Source organism: Mus musculus, chromosome X (assembly GCF_000001635.26).
Source record: "Mus musculus strain C57BL/6J chromosome X, GRCm38.p6 C57BL/6J".
Lineage (NCBI taxonomy): Eukaryota > Metazoa > Chordata > Mammalia > Rodentia > Muridae > Mus > Mus musculus.
Window position 1 is genome coordinate 131,746,430 of NC_000086.7, and position 20,861 is coordinate 131,767,290.

Sequence of the window (20,861 nt, forward strand, 5' to 3'; positions counted from 1 at the left end):
CAGCCACCAGAAGCTAAGAGAGAGGTAAAAACTGGTCCATCTCCTGAAGCCTGAAAAAGGACCTGATCTCATCAATGCCTTGATTCCAACCATGTGGCCTCCAGAATTTTGAGGGCATGGGTTTCTATTCTCAGATTGTAGTAATTTTTTATGGCTCTCCTAGGGAACTATTACAGTACTCATCTGCATTCTGTGTATGTTCTGAGTTGTTAAATGGCCGACCTGAGCCTGTCATTCTCTATCTGTCAAGGCAGTAAGAATATAAGCTTGTGACATAAAAGGAGGAAAAAGGACCATCAGCAGGGAGGAAAGGAAACAAACAAAAGGAGGGCAGGAAGGAGACAAAGGAATTCCAACAAACTATAATGACAGATATCTGAGGAAACTCCAGAATGGAAGACGTTATTTTCTGTACTAACGTAAAAGTATTATCAAAGAGAAATTTGAAAATATTTAAAAGGGAGAATCAGTCAACTCCTTAATCCTAAGGCTCACTGTTGGTTTCATAGTGTTCAAATGATCCATGCGAATCTCAGTCTTTCTGTCTTGTTCATTGGTTTCTCAGCTTAGTCTGTTGGACCAAGTAATAATTGTGGATGTGTTATACCTTGTACCATGGCAATGAGTGAATCTTTTTAATATTCATATTTCTTAACTTTTCCATTTCTACTGTCAATAGGAGAAAGAGTTCAGCATAGAATAATACTTAATAATAAGTTCTATATTCAATTTGTTATCAATGTTCAGAAGCCATGCAAGAGTGGTGCCTATTGGCTTTTGCTTCCCATGCCGTGCTTAGCCTGTTTTCTTACAGAACCCCTGACCACCTGCTCAGGATCAGTCTTCCTCACAATGGGCTTGCCTTCCCCTGTCAATCAGTAATTAAGAAAATGCCCTACGGCCTTGCTGCCTACAGCCTGCTTTTATGGGGATTATTTCTCTATTAGAATTCCCTCCTCTCAGATTACTCTAGCTTATGTCAATTGACATAAAATTAGCTAGCATAAACTCTAAATATGAATTCATTCTTCTTCCATATAAATAAATCAAAAACCCTTAGATTCTCCTGAAACCTAAGGAAAGTCAAATGCTTGAATTTCATTATTCTCCATTCATCTGTACTTCGTCTAAGAAAACTTAAGTGATGAATTTGCTGCAGCTGATATTTGCCAATTTGTTTTCCTACATTAATACTGTTTATTGTACTTTTATTACTGTATGTCCTGTAAATGATGCTATTTCTAGAAGTAGACACTGGCTTCTAAACCATTTCTACTAGCATTTATTTTAGTTTAGATTTTCTCACTATCTGGAATAGTAGTTTTGCCTACTATCCTCAGTTTAATTTTATTCTCCCCAATATCAGATATATCTATTTTTGCTATCATATTGGGATAAGTTACGAGTAAGGATCCAAGTTTCTCTCCTACAAAGATTACTCACACATTAATTTTTTTTTCTATTGAGGAGTATGTTTTATTGATTTTTAAATGACAACTTTATTATAAATTAATCTCTTATATATACTTGAGCCTATTCCTTAACTCAATATTCTACTTGATGGGTCTTTCCATCTTCTTCATTTATCACTAAGAAGTACTAGTCTTCACACATGGGATAATATATAAATTATGTATGACATTTATTTTCTTGGAGGCACTGAGAAAGACACTGGCAAAAAATATATAAAAAACGTGAAGTTCTACATTCCTACATGTCTACCAGAAACTGATAGAACAAAAGTATTTGGAACTCTGAAACAAATCTCTAGCTCTGTGGAAATTCTCAAAGTATTATCCTATGCTCTGAGGATCCTGGATCTTAAGGCCCAGGCTCTGGCGGGAACAGGGGAGACTTCATTTGCTAATTATATTAGGAATACCAGTTAAATAACCCTTAACTAAAGTACTTTGGGTCCATAAATGTTTTAATTTTTGAACTTCATTTTGGAATTTAAAATATTTGCATATACATCAGGGTATATTTTTGGTATGAGTATTCTATCATGGTCTAATAATGCCACATTTGACACAAATTCACTTAGGCATTATAAACATTTTACACTCATGATCTGAAGGTAATTTCATACTGGATGCTTAGTGAAAATGTCATTTTATTGTAATCCTTCAAATGAATTCAGGTATAGAATTTTCCACTAGAGGCATCGCAGAAATGATTTTCAGCATTTGAAACATCACAAATTTCAGGCTTGGAGATTAGCAATTCTCTAGCAGTAAACAGCATGTAGGTAAAGGTGATGAACAAGATAGAATTTCACAAAAGATAAACAAAACAAACAGATTTTAAAAGACATTACATTTATTGCAAATGGATTAGATATTCCAGTTGAAAAAGTAGAGATCAGCAAAATAGACTTAGGCATGATGATGCACTTCTGTCACCCCATCACTTGGGGAGGCTGAGACAGAGTTGTAGTAAACCTGGCCTATGTAAAGAGTTACAGGTCAGTCTAGGCAATTGTCAGGACAAAAATAAGTAAAGCAAAGCAAACCAAACCAATTATTTCCTTCATAAAATTATGATTTACCTATGTGCTGTCTATTAAAAGTGTACTTGAGATACAGGTTAAAAGTAAAAGGACTGAATAAAAACCTTGACAAGAAGCCTGTTATAGCTGTCTCCTGAGAGGCACTACCAGTGCCTGACAAATACAGAGGTGGATGCTCACAGCCAAACATTGAACTGAGCACAGGGTCCTCAATGAGGGAGCTAGAGAAAAGCACCCAAGAAGCTAAACAGGTTTGCAGCCCCATAGGAAGTACAACAATATGAACTAACCCCCCAACCAAAGAGTACACATGGTGTGACTCGGGATTCCAGCTGCATATGTAGGAGAGGATGCCCTTGTTGGTCATCAAAGGGAGGAGAGGCGCTTGGTCCTGTGAAAGCTCTTTGCTGCAGTGTAGGGGACTTCCAGGGCAAGGAAGCAGGAGTGGGTGGGTTGGTGAGCAGAGGGAGGGGTAAAGGGATAGGGATAGGGGATTTTCAGAGGGGAAACAAGGAAAGGGGATAACATTTGAAATGAAAATAAAGAAAATATCTAATAAAAATATTAACCAAAAACAACCAAAAGAATACTAGATGGTTATATGATTATTAGAAAAATAAATTGATTTTAAGCAAGAGCACTTTAAATTCACAAAGAAGAATAAATATATTGATAACTGTTTTGATATATCAAGAAACATAAAATACAAGTAAAAATATGCACATATAGAGATAGATACAGAAATACCTATACACTTGTAAATAAAGTCTGGATATGCATAAAACAAAGGTAGACTATTAAAGAAAAATATAGCATTATAGAATATCTTGATGCTTTAATACACCATGTCTTATTTTCATGTACTAGGGGTTGAACCCAGGACCTTGTGCTTTCTGGGAACATGTATCACCAAGCTAAATTCTTAAGACTTTTACACTTTATTTTGATATATAGACTTACTATGAAGCCCAAGCTAGACTCAAATTTGAGATCCTTTTAACTCAGATGTCCAACTATCTGAAACTATGGGTAATTATCCACTGCTCCTATGTACTCTGTATCATATGTCTACCATACTTAGTATTTTTTAAACAATAAAATTATTTCTTAGGCTAGAGAGGTGGTTAAGCAGTTAAATACATTGGCTGCTCTGCTTTTCTAGAGTTCCTGAGTTTAGTTTCCAGTAACCATATGATAGTTTACAAACATTTATAATAGTATCTGATGCCCTATTCCAAATAAAACTTTAAAAGTGTATTCCTTATAATTTGGTGTACAGAGAAGGTCAAGATCAATACATCTACATAGTGAGTCTGATTAGGAATACTTTCAAGAAATGCTTTTAACTATTATACATTTGTAATGAAAATAGTGTGATATTTCAGTAAAGCACATAATAATCAAACCAAAACAACCGATACACATTTATTTATAGAGTCAGGGGTGATTGTTTGCCATAGCATGTGTGGAAGTCAAAGATCAGTTCCATCCTCTTTCTATGTGCCTTCCAGGGATTAAACTAATGTTGTGACCAACAAATGACATATTTTTTTTTTTTACTCATATACTTAAGTTTTTTGTTGGTTTGGGAGTGGGCATGCAAAATTTTTAAAACCAGTCTTTAAATGTTTGAATTAATTCTGGCTACCCATAGGTAACCTTTTGTTCTATAAAGCTGTAGAAGTTTTTCTTTGGATGAGATTTCCCCTTGAAACTGCTATAAGATTGTATATTACTTATTGCTGCATTCTCTGGAGGGAAATGGATGCTTTTGTTTTCATGAGGAAAAAAAAAAGTATAAAATGGTAGCCTTCTTTAATCCTTTAATCCTTTCAAAGGTAGTCATATACACATGAGGACTCCATAATGTTCTAATCAATATCTGAGGGTCTTTTTATAACTGTTGAATACAGGGGTAATTTTAGCATAATTTAGGAGGACAAGCAAACAGTCAAACTATGATACCTTCCTTAATATAATGAATAGCACATTTGAGCAGAAAATCAATAATGAAATAGAGAACTTCAAAAAGATCATAAACCAATTTGAACTAACAGAACATTCTATCTAACAACATAAGACTATACATTTCCCTCAAGTGTGCATAGTATATTCTCTAGATTAGCTTGGCTATAAAATGATTCTTAATCAACCTCAAAAGATTGAGATACCATTTAGAATACCTTATCCAAGAATAGTGGGATAAAAATTAAAAATCAGCACAGAAAAAAAAAACTGGAAAAATTTCAAACATAGTAAAGAAAAACATACTCTTAAATAACCAGAAAGTCATAGCATATATCAAAATCAGTTATAAAATGTATTTTTGAGGAAATACTTATTAATTTATATTAATTATAAAAAATAATGATTTTTTTGTCACAATACCATATGTATTTGTAGTATAATCTTATCATATTCACTCTTAAAGATGAGGAGAGGAGACAGAAACAGGTTAGGGAGACAGTTTCAGAGACTCCACAAAGAACACAGTTCTAATTCTTGTCCTTGGCTATAAGTTGAAAATGTCTTATTTCTGTCGTGGCCAGAGGCCAGGAATGCCAGAGGGAGATCTTATGTCCTATCATCTCTGCTCTTAAATGAACATCTGTGCCTGGGGGCTATACATGAAGGTATGACCTAAACTCAAGTCATATAATAATCATCCCTTCTGGTACACAGTTTTTTGCTCATCTCCTAATAATATCAGGGTTTCAAATCTCCAAGAAAGAATGTTCCAGTAGCCTCTGAGGCCACAGAGCATGAATATTGGAACTCTGTTGAAGCCTATTATAGGAAAACTATATTGTGCTGGTTAAAGAATATACTCTGAATTTACCTCTGCTTCTTTGTAGACACAAGACAGTCTGATTGGTTTTAAAGACTAAAATAATACATATTATTGTTGTTGCCTTTGAGAATTCATTCAGTATATGTCTTGTACTCTGCTTTCAGGGATGGACCCTCACTTCTGTTGCCACCTCATGTCCTGACACCTGAGGAGTTTATGGATTTCATGCCATGTTTCTAGGTAGACTTCTCTCTCTTGCTGCCATTCCACTCCCACTGACTGAGGACCATGTGCTCTGGGAACATCCCAGCATAATACCAATACCTAGGTCTCATTGCAAAAATAGAAACAACATGAATAACTAATATAAAGCATCTACAAAATTTAGTATTTTGATAGTAATGACAAAGAGAAAAGCAACTTAGATGAAACACAAAGCAGTTATTTCAAAACATCCATTATAATTGTACTCAAGTAACTTAAAGACTACATGAGTAAATGCCAGAATAAGGATCATGAGGGGGGAAAGTAGAACAGAAGAAAGAACAATTCAAGATATGAAGATAGAATTAATAAAGATGTAGACATTCTGAAAAAGAGACAAACTGAAATAAGATTCAAAGTGAAAACTTCAACAAGTAAAATAGAAAATTTAATGAACACTTTCACCACTATAATATTTGATGTAGATACCTACTACTCTCAGCTTTCCTCTTAGAACTTGCCTTTATTTTATTTATAGATTTTGGTGTATTTTGTTTTCATTTTCATTCAATTCTAGGAGATCTAAATGCTCCTTCTTGATTTCTTTTGCAGCCAATTTTTCAGTAGTGTTGCTTGGTTTCCATGAGGATGAGTTCTTTCTGCGGTTTTTATTACTGTTGCTATATTTTTTTTATTCCCTTGTGTTCAGATAAAATGTAAGTTTCAGCTACTGTGTTGTGTTGTTTAGGTAAAACATTAATTCAGTAAGATACCAAAACTATTATAATCAGAGATGAAAAGGGAGACATTACAATAGACAGTGTAGAAATTCCAAGAATCAAATGAACATACTTTAAATATCCATAGTCCAAAAACTGAGAAAATCTAAATTGTGTGTGTGTGTTTGTGTGTATAGCCCACTAAAGTTAAATAGAATTAAAATGAATAATTTAAATAGATCTGTAACAATAATTTAGAATTAGTGATTAAAAGTCTTCCAACTCAAAGAATCCTGGGGCCAGATGGATTCACTGCAGAACACTGCCACATCTTCAAAAACTAATACAAGTTATCCACGAATTGTTCTATGAAATAAAAAAGAAACACTTACAATTCTTTTTTATAAAAAAACATTATTTCCCTGATTCCAAAATCAGACAAAGACTGGTTATAGGCCAATCTTTCTGATGAACATAGATGCAAATTTTTCAATAAATACATGCAAATCAAATTAAATAACACAAAAAAGGATTATTCAAATGATCAAGTTATTTTTTTAATCTTTTTAAATTAGATATTTTCTTTATTTACATTTCAAATGTTATCCCCTTTCCTAGTTTCACTTCCAAAAAGCCCCTAATCCCCTTCCCCCCTGCTCACCAACCCACCTACTCCCTCTTCCTGACCCTGGACTTCCCCTACTGGGGCATAGAACCTTCAAAGGACCAAGGAGCTCTCCTCCCATTGATGACCAACTAAGCCATCCTTTGCTACATATGCAGCTAGAGCCACGGGTCCCACTATGTGTTTTCTTTTGTAGGTGGTTTAGTCCTAGGGAACTCTGGAGATATTGGTTAGTTCATATTGTTGTTCTTCCTAGGGGACTGGAAACCCTTCAGCTCTCTGGAACTTTCTCTAGATCCTTCACTGGGGACCCTGTGCTCCTTCCAATGTATGGTTGTGAGCATCCACTTCTGTATTTGTCAGGTACTGGGAGAGGCTCTCAGGAGACAGCTATCAGGCTCCTGTCAGCAAGCTCATGTAGGCATCCACAATAGTGTGTAGGTATAGTGTTTTTTTAATAGGGTGGATCCCCACATGTGGCAATCTCTTCATGGTCATTCCTTCAGTCTCTGCTTCATACTTTGTCTATGTATTTCCTTCCATGGCTATTTTGTTCCCCCTTCTAAGAAGGACCGAAGTATCCACACTTTGGTCTTCGTTGTTCTTGAGTTTCATGTGTTTTGTGAATTGTATCTTGGGTATTCTGAGCTTCTGGGCTAATATCCACTTATCAGTAGGGCATAATATACATGTTCTTTTGTGATTGGGTTACCTCACTCAGGATGATAGGCTCCAGATACATCCATTTTTCTAAGAATTTCATAAATTCATTGTTTTTAATAGCTTAGTAGTACTCCATTGTGTAAATGCACCAAATTTTCTGTACCCATTCCTTTGTTGAAGGACATCTGGGTTCTTTCCAGCTTCTGGCTATTACAAAAAAGCTGCTATGAGCATAGTGGAATATGTTTCCTTATTACATGTTGGAGCAACTTCTGGCTAATGCCCAGGAGAGGTATTGTGGGGTTCTCAGGTAGTACTATGTACAATTTTCTGAGGAACCACAAAAATGATTTCCAGAGTGGTTGTACCAGCTTACAATCTCATCAGCAATGGAGGAGTGTTCCCCTTCCTCAAAATCCTGCCAGCATATGACATTACCTGATATGTTATCTTAGCCATTCTGACTGGTATGAGGTGGAATCTAAAGGTTGTTTTGATTTGCATTTCCCTGATGACTAAGGATGTTGAAGTTGAATATTTTTTTATTTTTTTATTTTTTTTTTAGTTAGGTATTTTCTTCATTTATATTTCAAATGCTATCCCAAAAGTCCCCCAGACCCACCCCACCACTACCCTACCCACCCACTCCCACTTCTTGGCCATGGAGTTCCACCTTACAGAGGCATATAATGTTTGAAAGACAAAGGGGCCTATCTTCCCAATGATGGCCAACTAGGCCATCTTCTGATACATATGCAGCTAGAGACACGAGCTCTGGGGTACTGGTTAGTTAATATTGTTGTTTCATCTTTAGCTCCTTGGGTACTTTCTCTGCTACCTCCTTTGGGGACTCTGTGATCCACCCAATAGCTGACTGTGAGCATCTACTTCTGTGTGTGCCAGGCACGAGTATAGCCTCACAAGAGACAGCTATATCAGGGTCCTGGATATTATCAGCAAAATCTTGCTGGTATATGCAATGCTGTCAGCATTTGGAGGCTGATTATGGGATGGATACCCTGGTGTGGCAGTCTCTAGATGGTCCATCCTTTCGTCTCATCTCCAAACTTTGTCTCTGTACCTCTTTCTATGGGTATTTTGTTTCCAATTCTAAGAAGGGGCAAAGTGTCCACACTTTGGTCTTCGTTCTTCTTGAGTTTCATGTGTTTTGCAAATTGTATCTTGGGTATTCTAAGTTTCTGGGCTAATATCCACTTATCAGTGAGTACATATCATGTGAGTTCTTTTGTGATTGGGTTACCTCGCTCAGGATGATGCCCTCCAAGTCCATCCATTTGCCTAGGAACTTTATAAATTCATTCTTTTTAATAGCTGAGTAGTATAACATTGTGAAAATGTACCACATTTTCTATATCCATTCTTCTGTTGAGGGACATCTAGATTCTTTCCAGCTTCTGGCTATTATAAAAAAGGCTGCTATGAACATAGTGGAGCATGTGTCCTTCTTACCGGTTGGAACACCTTCCGGATATATGACCAGGAGAGGTACTGCAGGATCCTTCAGTAGTACTATGTCCAATTTTCTGAAGAACTGCCAGACTGATTTACAGAGTGGTTGTACAAGCTTGCAATACCACGAACAATGGAGGAGTGTTCCTCTTTCTCCACATCCTTGCTAGCATCTACTGTCACCAGAATTTTTGATCATAGCCATTATGACTGGTATGAGGTAGAATCTCAGGGATGTTTGGATTTGCATTTCCCTGGTGATTAAGGATGCTGAACATTTTTTCAGATGCTTCTCAGCCATTTGGTATTCCTCAGGTGAGAATTCTTTGTTTAGCTCTGAGCCCCACTTTTAGTGGGGTTATTTGATTTTTCTGGAGTCTACCTTCTTGAGTTCTTTATATATATTGGATATTAGTCCTCTATCTGATTTAGAATAGGTAAAGATCCTTTCCCAATCTGTTGGTGACCTTTTTTTCTTATTGACAGTGTCTTTTCCCTTACAGAAGGTTTGTAATTTTATGAGGTCCCATTTGTCAATTCTCGCTCTTAGAACACAAGCCATTGCTCTTCTATTCAGGATTTTTTCCCCTGTGCCCATATCTTCCAGGCTTTTCCCACTTTCTCCTCTATAAGTTTCAGTGTCTTTGGTTTTATGTGCAGTTCCTTGATCCACTTAGAGTTGACCTTAGTACAAGGAGACAGGAATGGATCAATTACCATTCCTCTACATGCTAACTGCCAGTTGTGCCAGGACAATTTGTTGAAAATGCTGCTTTTTTCCCACTGGATGGTTTTAACTCCCTTGTCAAAGATCAAGTGACCATAGGTGTGTGGGTTCATTCCGGGTCTTCAATTCTATTCCATTTGTCTACTTATCTGTCACTATACAAGTACTGTGCAGTTTTTACCACAATTGCTCTGTAGTACAGCTTTAGGTCAGGCATGGTGATTCCACCAGAGGTTATTTTATCATTGAGAAGAGTTTTTGCTATCCTAGGTTTTTTGTTATTCCACATGAATTTGCAAATTGTCCTACCTAATTCGTTGAAGAATTTAGTTGGAATTTTGATGGGGATTGCATTGAATCTGTAGATTGCTTTTGGCAAGATCGCCATTTTTACTATATTGATCCTGCCAATCCATGAGCATGGGAGATCTTTCCATCTTCTATGATCTTCTTTAATTTCTTTCTTCAGAGACTTGAAGTTCTTATCATACAGATCTTTCACTTCCTTAGTTAGTGTCACGGCTAGGTATTTTATATTATTTGTGACTATTGTGAATGGTGTTGTTTCCCTAATTTCTCTCTCAGCCTGTTTATCCTTTGTGTAGGGAAAGGCCATTGACTTGTTTGACTTAATTTCATATCCAACTGCTTCACTGAAGCTATTTATCATGTTTAGGAGTTCTCTGGTGGAATTTTTAGGGTCACTTTTATGTACTATCATATCATCTGCAAATAGTGACATTTTGACTTCTTCCTTTCCAATTTGTATCCCCTTGATCTCCTTTGTTGTCTACTTGCTCTGGCTAGGACTTCAAGTACAATGTTGAATAGGTAGGGAGAGAGTGGTCAGCCCTGTCTAATCCCTGATTTTAGTGGGAATGCTTCTGGCTTCTCACCATTTACTTTGATGTTGGCTACTGGTTTGCTGTAGATTGCTTTCATCATGTTTAGGTTTGGGTCTCAAATTCCTGATCTTTCCAAGACTTTTATCATGAATGGGTGTTGGATTTTGTCAAATGCTTTCTCTGCATCGAACAAGATAATCATGTGGTTTTGTCCTTGAGTTTATTTATATACTGGATTACTTTGATATATTTCTGTGTATTAAACCATCCCTGCATCCCTGGAATGAAAACTACTTGGTCAGGATGGATGATTGTTTTGATGTGTTCTTGGATTCGGTTAGCAAAATTTTTATTGAGTATTTTTGCATCAATATTCATAAGGGAAATTGGTCTGAAGTTCTCTATCTTTGTTGGGTCTTTCTGTGTTTTAGATATCAGAGTAATCGTGGCTTCATAGAATGAATTGGGTAGAGTACCTTCTGCTTCTATTTTGTGGAATAGTTTGTGAAGAACTGGAATTAGATCTTCTTTGAAGGTCTGATAGAACTCTGCACTAAACCCATCTGGTCCTGGGCTTTTTTTGGTTGGGAGACTATTAATGACTACTTCTGTTTCTTTAGGGGATATAGGACTGTTCAGATCATTAATCTGATCCTGATTCATCTTTGGTACCTGGTATCTGTCTAGAAATTAGTTCATTTCATTCAGGTTCTTGAGTTTTGTTGAGTATAGCCTTTTGTAGAAGGATCTGATGGTGTTTTGGATTTTTTCAGGATCTGTTGTTATGCCTCCCTTTTCATTTCTGATTATGTTAATTAGGATGCTATCCTTGTGCCCTCTAGTGAGTCTAACTAAGGGTTTATCTAGCTTGTTGATTTTCTCAAAGAACCAGCTCCTCATTTGGTTGATTCTTTGAATAGTTCTTCTTGTTTCCACTTGTTTTATTTCACCCCTGAGTCTGATTATTTCCTGCCATCTACTCCTCTTGGATGAATTTGCTTCCTTTCATTCTAGAACTTTTAGGTGTGTTGTCAAATTGCTAGTGTGTGCTCTCTGTACTTTCTTTTTGGAGGCACTCAAATCTATGAGTATTCCTCTTAGAAATGCTTTCATTCTGTCCCATAAGTTTGGGGATGTTGTGGCTTTATTTTCGTTAAATTCTAAAAAGTCTTTAATTTCTTTCTTTATGTCTTCCTTGACCAAGGTATCATTGAGTAGAGTGTTGTTCAGGTTCCATGTGAATGTTGGCTTTCTATTATTTATGTTGTTAGTGAAGATCAGCCTTAGTCCATGGTGATCTGATAGGATGCATGGGACAATTTCAATATTTTTGTATCTGTTGAGGCCTGTTTTGTGACCAATTATATGGTCCATTTTGGAGAAGGTACCATGAGGTGCTGAGAAAAAGTTATATCTTTTGTTTTGGGACAAAAGATTCTGTAGCTATCAATGAAATCCATTTGTTTCATAACTTCTGTTAGTTTCACTGTGTCCCTTTTTAATTTTTGTTTCCACGATTTCTCCATTGATGCAAGTGGGGTGTTGAAGTCTTCCACTATTATTGTGTGAGGTGCCATGTGTGTTTTGAGCTTTACTAAAGTTTCTTTAATGAATGTGGCTGCTGTTGCATTTGGAGCATAGATATTCAGAATTGAGAGTTCCTCTTGGAAGATTTTACCTTTGATGAGTATGATGTCTCCCTCCTCGTCGTTTTTGATAACTTTGGGTAGGAAGTCAACTTTATTCGATATTAGAATGGCTACTTCAGCTTGTTTCTTCAGACCATTTGCTTGGAAAATTGTTTTCCATCCTTTCGTTCTGAGGTAGTGTCTGTCTTTTTCCCTGAGATGAGTTTCCTGTAAGCAGCCAAACATTGGATCCTGTTTGCTTAGCCAGTCTGTTAGTCTATATCTTTTTATTCGGTAATTGAGTACATTATATTATGAGGTATTAAGGAAAAGTAATTGTTGCTTCCTATTATTTTTGTTGTTAGAGTTACCATTTTGTTCTTGTGGCAGTCTTCTTTTAGGTTTGTTGAGAGATTACTTTCTTGCTTTTTCTAGGGCATAGTTTCCGTCTTCGTATTTTTTTTTTTCTGTTATTATCCTTTGAAGTGCTGGATGTGTGGAAAGATATTGTGTGAATTTGGTTTTGTCATGGAATCGTTTGGTTTCTCCATCTATGGTATTTGAAAGTTTGACTGGTTATAGTAGCCTGCCTGCATTTGGGTTCTCTTATTGTCTGTATCACATCTGTCCAGGATATTCTCGATTTTAAGGTCTCTGGTGAAAAGTCTGTTTTAATTCTAATAGGCCTGCCTTTATAGGTTACTTGACCTTTTACCCTTACTGCTTTTAATATTCTATCTCTATTTAGTGCATTTGTTGTTCTGATTATTATGTGTTGGGAGGAATTTCTTTTCTGGTCCAGTCTATTTGGAGTTCTGTAGGCTTCTTGTATGTTCATGGGCATCTCTTTCATTAGGTTTGGGAAGTTTTCTTCTATAATTTTGTTGAAGATATTCTTTCTGGCCCTTTAAGTTGAATATCTTCATTCTCATCTACTCCTATTATCCATAGGTTTTGTCTTCTCATTGTGTGCTGGATTTTCTCGATGTTTTGACTTAGGATCATTTTGCATTTTCTTTAATTGTTGTGCCCATGTTCTCTATGGAATCTTCTACACCTGAGATTCTCTTTTCCTCCTGTTGTATTCTGTTGCTGATGCTCGCATCTGTGGTTCCAGATTTCTTTCCTATGGTTTCTATCTCCAGTGTTGACTCACTTTGGGTTTTTTTATTGTGTCTACTTCCCTTTTTAGGTCTTATATAGTTTTGTTCAATTCAATCACCTGTTTGGTTGTATTTTCCTGTTTTTCTTTAAGAACTTGTACCTCTTTAACAGTGTTCTCCTATATTTCTTTAAGTGATTCATTAAAGTCCTTCTTGATGTCCTCTACCATTATAATGAGATATGCTTTTAAATCCAGGTCTAGCTTTTCAGGTGTGTTGGCATATCCAGGACTGGCTGAGGTGAGAGTGCTTGGTTCTGATGATGGTGAGTGGTCTCGGTTTCTGTTAGTAAGATTCTTATGTTTGCCTTTAGCCATCTGGTAATCTCTGGAGTTAGTTGTTATAGTTGTTTCTGGTTAGAGCTTGTTCCTTTTGTGATTCTGTTAGCCTCTATTAGCAGAACTGGGAGACTAGCTCTCTCCTGAGTTTCAGTGGTCAGAGTACTCTCTTCAGGCAAGCTCTCCTCTTGCAGGGAAGGTGCAGATATTTGGCGTTCAGACTTGCCTCCTGGCAGAAGATGAAGGCCCAAAACAGGGCCTGTCCTAGAAGCTGTGTCACTTCTGCCAGTCCTAGAATCTGTTAGCTTCTGTAGTCCACACTCTCACCTGTGCAGACTAGTCTCTCAGGGATCCAGGAACCAAGATGGCTCCCCCAGGTGCTCTAGCAAAGCCCTCCCAGGCAGGGCAGACACCTCTCCTCTGGCAGGGAAGGTGCTCAGATGTCTGGAACCCGAAATGGGTTCTGCCCCAGAAGTTGTGTGTCTTCTCTCTGTCCCAGAATCTGTTAGCTTCTGTAGTCCACACTCTCACCTTTGCAGACTAGTCTCTTGAGGGATCCAGGAACCAAGATGGCTCCCCCAGGTGCACTCCAAAGCCTTCCCAAGTGGGGAGGAAACCTCTTCTCTGTCAGGGAAGGTTCCTGGATGTCTGGATCCCGAAACGGGATCTACCCCCAAAGCTGTGTTGCTTCTGCCTGTCCCATAAGCTGTTAGCTTCTGTAATCCCACTCTCACCTGTACTGACTAGTCTCTGAGGTATACAGGAACCTGAACATTTTTTAATGTTCCTTAGTCATCAGTATTCCTCAGTTAAGAATTCTTTGTTTAGCTCTGTACCCTATTTTTATAGGGTTATTTGGTTTTTGTAGTCTCTTTTTGTTGTTTTCTTTGTATGTATTGGATATTAGCCATTTATAGGATTTAGGATTTGTAAAGATATTTTCCCAATCTTTGCTTGCCTTTTGGTCTTGACAGTGTCTTTTGCCTTACAGAAGTTTTGCAATTTTATGAGTTCCGATTTGTTAATTCTTGATTTTACAGTACAAGCCATTGGTGTTCTGTTCAGGAATTTTTCCCCTGTACCCATATTTTCGAGGCTCTTTCCCACTTTTCCTCTATAACTTTCAGTGTCTCTGGTTTTATGTGAAATTCGTTGATGTACTGAAATTTGAGCTTTGTACAAGGAGATAAGAATGGATCTATTCGCATTCTTCTATATGCAAACTGCCAGTTGAGCCAGCACCATATGTTGAAAATGCTGTGTCCTTTCTACTGGATGGTTTTAGCACCTTTGTCAAAGATCAAGTGACCTTAGATGTACGGGCTCATTTCTGTGTCTTCAATTCTATTCCATTGATCTACTTGTCTGTAATTAGTACCATACAGTTTTTTATTACAATTGCTCTCTAGTACAGCTTGAGGTCAGGGATGGTGATTCCACCAAAGGTTCTTTTATTGTTAAGAATATATTTTGCTATCCTAGGCTTTTTGTTATTCCATATGAATTTGCAAATTGCCCTTTCTATCTCTGTGAAGAATTGAGTTGGAATTTTGATGGGGATTGCATTGAATCTGTGCAGAAGATTACATTGAAAACATTTATCAAGGTATCTTTACCCCAGAGATATATGCATAGTTGAACACATAGAAAACAGTAACATAATTGAATAAAAAGCTTTTCTGTTGCTGTGTTAAAACACCATGTCAAAAGGAAAGTAATTTATATAAAGAAGGATTTGTGTGTTTCCAGGGGGTTGAAGTTCATAGTGGTATAGAGGAAACAGTAGGCAGTACACATGGTGGCTAGTACAAAAGTTACATGCTCACAGCTTTAGCTAAAAGCATTAAACAAAGGGCATGCACTGGGGAAGATGCAAGACTTTGAAAATCTTAAAGTTTGCCTCTAGTAACACATTTTCTTCAACAAGTCAGATGCCCTTAACTGGGTACCTAGCATTTAAATGCCCAGGACCATGGTGACACCTCCCTGAAATCACCTATTTACCACATGAAAAAATTAAGAACTGAAACTACATCATAATTCTTATATTAAATGGAGAAAAGGCCTTTGGTAAAACCCAGCCTCTATTCACAATAAAAGTGCTGGCATTCCCATTGGCTTGTGAAGTCTGATATACATACAAATATTTCAGGCTTTTGCCATTGATTTTGATTATCTTCCAGTAATTAACAATGAGACCCTATTGCTAAAATAAAGTTGCAGGAAATAAAACCAATACCCAAATAATAGCTGTATTTCATAGACTGAGGAAACAAGGTAAACAGTAAATTATGAGAATAATTTCATTTACAGTATAATTACAGATAAGAAAAGTAATTTTAAAAAACCTTTTCCTGCTTCATGAACAAGGACATAGTAAAATTTAAGCAACACTTAACTATCATTTCTAATTGTATGAAATGAGAAGTTGCATTTTGAATCCTTTTTCACAGTATTGTGTGGACAACTGTAATTTTTGAGGTTTGTGAAGTTTTTACATGTACAAAACGTCATCTTCCTCAATTTCTGTTGCATTATTACAGGTAAGAGTGAGAAGAGAATCTACATATTTAGTTTTAAATGCTAGAAAACCTTTAGAATTTACTTGCATCCTCATACTATAGTAATTATTCTTATTTCATTATTATCTCTAATGATTTTTAAGATGAAGATAGCATTAAAATAAGGAACTCCAAAATCCAAAATAAATTCATTGAATGAGACTATCATTTTGATTAAAATGACAGGATATATATTATAAATCTCTTGTATATTAGTCACTATTTCTGTATGCTTGCTTTCCTTACATTAATTGTAAATGTCTTGAGGATGGAAACTCTATAATATTTTAATTTATAATACTTATCATGCATACAAAATTATTGCTTGAATATGAATTGCCTATTAGCAGATTGGGCATCGTTGGGCAATAATAGCACAGTACTAATGGGACTAGGGTTGATAACTAGATTGTTTTACCTAGGAGCTCAAACAAAAGCAGCCACATCAAAACTTGTTATTGTTGGAATGAATTGAACAAAGATCAGGAGAGGGTAACTAAAACAATAAAACCTGATTCTTTATTTGTACTCATGTCTATCTTTTGCTTTTAATTTTTGTTCGATTTAGGACAGAGTTTCTAATTGAATTTTAAATGTTTTATTTTGAATTGGCATAATTATATAAATTTGAGAAACATAATGTGATGTTTTGATACACACATACATCATTGGGCATCTTTTGCCTTAGCAAACAATCTCCGGAATATCTAAAGTGAAAGACAAAGTAACAGCCTGATGTGGTGTCTTCTGTTTCACAATAGACATGGTCAGCACCTGATACATCTTAATAAATGTTATATATAGAGTGGCTTGGCGCCAAGCCTCAGCATCTCTCTGTTTGAAATGGATCATTCTTCCTAAATAAGATTATCTTTTTGTTCAATCAAATTCAGATGTTGTCCCTCCTAAGTCTACTTTATCCTTGAACTAATCGAAAACACCAGAGGGTGAGAGTAAGCAATACTCACATCTTTCAGAATCTTATCATAAGAGCAACATCAAATATGAATTTGTACTGATGTTTCAAAGATACTATTTTGTACTTAAATTTTATTCATGAAATTCACATGTACTAAGGAAAAATAATTATTTCTTCAATAACAACTGAGCTATGTGAATTCAGGTGTTATTACATAAAGGGAATGAAATCAAAATCCTGAATTCTATTCGTAACTGTACAGCTGACATCTATTTCCTTGCTAAATCAGATTCTCTTTAGTTGACTACTTTTGTTACACAGACAGTAAGACAAAGAGACATCTTAAAGATAAAGCTTGGGTCTAGTTTCACTCTGTATGTTTCCCACATACTTTGCTGTGTGACTGCACAGGGCCTTTATCTTTTGTGCATCTTCTCGAGAAAGTATCAAGAAAGATACTATTCATTATGTAACTTACAGGGTGTAGTAAAGAGAAAATTGGATCATATATATGAAAATAATTTTTGAAAGGTCAAATTATAAAGTCAAACATTATTGGTGTTATATTGTTTTGGATTCCTGCTTTGTGAGCTTTTAAAAGGATTTACTAAAGTGGATAAAGTATTACTTCAATAATCAAAACCCCTGGAGCTTAACAATAATAACAACAGTAATAGTTGGTATTTCACATAACTCAACATGATTTGGTCTTCTTAGGTATCTGATTTCTTCCCCCTTTTCTTGGTAGCCTCACAGTTCCTCATTAGAGCACCTTTCCTTAATTTGGAGCATTTGTCATCTTGCTTTCTCCTTGATAATGTTTCACCTATTAGGTTGCATGATTTTCCTTTTGGAACTTCCACATTTCTGATCAAGTGTTTCCCTCAAGAAATTTAAGACAAATAGCATGTAATTCCCCTACCATCTCTAGTTAATTTTTTTCTTGAGTTTCTGTATAGCACTTATAGCTGATACTTATTTTCTGTTAATGTGTTGTCTGTCTTCCTTACTAGAATACATGATCCATGAAGGCAAGAACTCTTCATGTGTGTGTGTTTGTGTGTGTGTGTGTGTGTGTGTGTGTGTGTGTGTGTGTGTGTGTAGGCTTGCCAGGAGAGTAAATAACAGTATCAGACATATGATAACTGTTTTAGAAGCATTTGTTCAGAAAAATATACTTAATATGTTTTTGTATCAGGCCTTCTTTTATACATATTCATAATACCTCTATGGTTAGGTACTTTCATTTCTGTTTTTCTAGACTGTACGTTTTAATATTAGGAAGATTAAATGAATTATTGAAGTTAACATAGCAATTAAGGAGCCATCAAGTATTTGAAGCCTAATGATGAATGGGCCGACCCTTCCAGCCTTATTCCTAACACTCAAGTCTCTGCAGTTATTTTTATTTCCTATGCACTGAGTATCTTCTTTAAAGTTTTATATGTATAACTTTACTTAATCCACATTCCTGTTTTTATCTTAAATAAACTTGCTTTAGGGGGATGAACATACTTTCCTCTTAGAAATGGGCTGCCCTCTACAAACTTTGTGAATGCAAATAAACTATCCCAATTAGAGATTTTTTTTTTCTGAAACTGTATGTTCTCCAGGAAAAATAATGGGATAATGGATCATTTATACTCTCAGTCCTAGTGATCTTCTTTATCTGATAATCACATCCATGGTGTTTAACTAGTTGCATAAGTATATTACTAATTATCTTTGAACTACACTTCTAATCAACATTTACTCCAGGTTATGTGCCAGAAGAGTAGTATCCCTACCTTTGTCAAATAGTTCATAATTGTAGCACTGAAATGAGATCTCAAACATTCACATTCTTGCTTAATGTCTAACAATTTTTTCTTTGTCCTCAGTAGCACCTTATTCCATCAGATAAGCTCACTGAAGAACAATTCTGTGCATTTTACTGTAATTCTATAATTCCAGATAAAACTCAAATATCTTTCCTGTCCTTCTCCTATAGAATATAATGAATATGATGGTTCACATCTATTTCAGTCACAAAGATCACTGGACTTTACTCCAACAGAATGATATTTGTGAAGCAATGAGTAAAATCTTTACTGTGCATGTTTAAAGTCTGAATAAAATGTCATGTGCTACCAGACCTGTGCATAATCACTTATGTTAGTTGCCTTAATCAAACATAACAAAAGAAAGATTTTTACCCAAAACACACAATATTTTAAGAAAACAAAAATAGGATGAATGCATATAAATATGTATATATATGTGTGTGTGTGTGTGTTTGTAAGCATGCATTCTGAAAAATTTAAATGTATCTTATTATTTTGAATAATTTTCTGCTCATTAAAGGATGTCCCCCAACAGTAATTTATGATAAACAAGAAACATGGGCAATTTCACAATGGCTTTTGCCAAAACGAAAAAATGGATAATCCAGTTTTTGTTTAGCTACAGGGACAAACATGGTTTGCCATTAGCAGAGTGAACCTTGGCTGAATTAGTCAGGACCAACTGACTTCATTGCACTAAGTAAGCACCAATGGAAATCTTCCCCACTGTCTAGTTGCCAAATAAATATCTGCACTTGTGGAAATGCTTTTTGATATTCAAAAGAAAAGAGTATTATGTGGGATAGTTGCCATTTTCAGTAATTATGAAATAAACAATCTCTGCAGGGCTCTGTATAATTAACATCATTGTTGAAAAAAAAAAAGGCGTGCTTAATCCACACTTATTTCTAAGCTAAGTTCTGTTGTTTCTTGAACTGATGATTTGATTTTTACAAGCAAGAAAATGAGTCTCAACCTTTCCAACATTAGCGTTACTTTCTGTTAGGAAAAATATTAATAGTCCGAGGTTGCATTTTTATATTAGAAAAATATGGAATTTTTAGAGTGAATCTATTTCTTGAGCAGGGCAGGGGGAGGGTATAGGGAACTTTCCAGGATAACATTTGAAATGTATATAAAGAAAATATCTAATAAAAAAAGAAAAACAAAACTAGATAAAGATAGAAACCTTCTCTATTGTTTTAAAGTCATTTTCCTTTTACTCTCAATTCTATCTGGTGAGCAACATTAAATAAATGGATAATGTATGCAGATATCATCATTCTATGTATTTAATGGGTATTTATTCATTTAATGGACACCTGTTATGACACATAGACTCAATATTACTCACCAAGTAAATTTACCAAGGAGATAGTTGATGGGAAAACACAATTTTGTGGGGAAAGGACTATTTTTGGACTCATAGTAAATTGAAAAATTGTGCAAACCACATAGGGCTGGTTTCAGGATTAAATGATTTATGAAAACAAAAATTTTCAGTTAGTGTTATATATAGAGTACCATTCAGTAACTATAAGACCAGTGTTAAGTGAATGAAGGACAGGACTTTATCTCTGGTCCATTACTTTACCTATCCATTTTTATTATTTTTATACACTTTAAGCTAAATTTTGTCCCCCATCTGAACAAATAAGTTTGTACATCTTTCCATACTGACTTATTTCTGATTGTATTAATAAGACAGCCTCCTACCAATCCATATCCCTATTGTTAATTTTTTTTTTACTTCAAATGACATTACTTCACTAGTACTGGCTAATTACTACTACTTCATCTCTTTTCATACAATGTATGTGATGAAGTTATTATTAATAATTTTGCATCATTCTTTTGGAATTTCAAACCTCTTTCACGTGGAGTGAAATAATTCTTCGAAAGATGGCTAGCTTGACCAAGAGCAGAAGATACATCC